The following is a 1,835-nucleotide window of genomic DNA, read 5'->3' as shown; positions in this document are numbered from 1 at the left end:
TAAGTGCCCCATAGTGCCCCATAGAGACCCCATAGAGCCTCATAGGACTCCATTAAACCCCATAGAGCCCATAACTGCCCCATAGAGCCCCATAACAGCCCCATAGAGACCCATAAGTACCCCATAGAGACCCCATATAGACCCCAAACCCCATAACAGCCCCATAGAGCCCCATAGAGACCCCAAACCCCATAAAGACCCCATAGAGCCCAAGAACAGCTCCATAGAGCCCCATAAGGGCCCCATAGAGCCCCATAGAGACCCCATAGAGACCCCATAGAGCCCCATAGGCCACCATTAAACCCCATAGCAGCCCCATAGAGCCCCATAAGTGCCAAGCCCCCTTAACCCCACCTTCCTTTGCAGGGATTGGACGCCGTTGCCGCCACTCCACTCACCGTCAGCCAATAAAGACGCTCCATTCTAAACCACGCCCCCTTTGCCTTTATTAAGCGTGGGCGGGGCTTGGGGAGAAGTGGGCGGGGCCTCGGGAACCAAGCTGGATCCTGATTGGTCCAAAGGGGCGGGACTGCTCCAGCCGCAGCCAACCAGAAGCACAGAGATCTATAAAGGGGGCGGGGCTTAGGGCAAGCTCAAATCCTATTGGCTGCCCACTTTAAGCCCCGCCCCCTTACCTAAGCAAACCCGGAAGAGCCTGGCCCACAACTTCCGGTGGGCGGAGCTTGGCAGGATCTCATTAAGCTCCGCCCCTTCCGGTCGCCCCGCCCCCTCCAGTATCGCCCTATAGGAACAAAGGGAGCCGCGTTAAGCCCCGCCCCCCTTCAAACCCCATTGGTTGATCACAAAGTCCATTATTCCTTATGGACCAATCACAACGCACCGCTCCAACGAGGCCACGCCCACCGGGGGAAGCTCCGCCTCCTCTGGGAGTTCAAGCAAAGGGGGCGGGGCTCTAAGAGGGGGAACGGGATTGGTTGGTTTAGGACACGCCCACCAGTAAGCCACGCCCCCATTGGTCCCATAGAACCCCATAGAACCCCATTATAACCCCATATAACCCCATATATCCCCATATATCCCCATTATAACCCCATATATCTCTATATAACCCCATATAAGCCCCATATAACCCCATATATAACCCCATATATCCCCATATCTCCCCATAATAACCCCATATATCCCCATATAACCCCATATATCCCCATAGAACCCCATTAAAACCCCATATCACCCCACATATCCCCATATAACCCCATATAACCCCATATAACCCCACATATCCCCATATATCCCCATATAACCCCATAGAACCCCCATAGAACCCCATATAACCCCATATAACCCCATATCCCCCCATATAACCCCATATAACCCCATATAACCCCATATATCCCCCATATAACCCCATATAACCCCATATAACCCCATATAACCCCATATCCCCCAATATAACCCCATATAACCCCATATAACCCCATAGAACCCCATATATCCCCTATATAACCCCATATCCCCCCATATCCCCCCATATAACCCCATTATAACCCCATATAATCCCATATAACCCCATATCACCCCATATAACCCCATATAACCCCATATAACCCCATATCCCCCCATATAACCCCATATAACCCCATATAACCCCATATAATCCCATACAACCCCATAGAACCCCATATAGCCCCATATAACCCCATACAACCCCATATAACCCCATTATAACCCCATATAACCCCATTATAACCCCATATAACCCCATATAACCCCATATATAACCCCATATAACCCCATATAACCTCATATCCCCCCATATAACCCCATATAACCCCATATAACCCCATATATAACCCCATATAACCCCATATAAC

At 50.6% G+C, this 1,835-nt stretch overlaps 1 long non-coding RNA gene across 1 annotated transcript; it reads right to left on the bottom strand.

Moving 5' to 3' along the window:
* Positions 1–421: 421 nt before the first annotated feature.
* On the bottom strand, positions 422–940 carry LOC107307901. Its single transcript, XR_001552541.2, has 3 exons — positions 842–940; positions 636–742; positions 422–564 (listed from the first exon to the last, which is right to left on the bottom strand). It is a non-coding gene; the product is annotated as an uncharacterized LOC107307901 (long non-coding RNA).
* Between the last annotated feature and the right edge of the window lie 895 nt (positions 941–1,835).

Source organism: Coturnix japonica, unplaced genomic scaffold, assembly GCF_001577835.2.
Source record: "Coturnix japonica isolate 7356 unplaced genomic scaffold, Coturnix japonica 2.1 chrUnrandom1628, whole genome shotgun sequence".
Classification (NCBI taxonomy): Eukaryota; Metazoa; Chordata; class Aves; order Galliformes; family Phasianidae; genus Coturnix; species Coturnix japonica.
The sequence above is the reverse complement of the archived record's forward strand: the minus strand, read 5'-3'. Positions and strand labels throughout refer to the sequence as shown.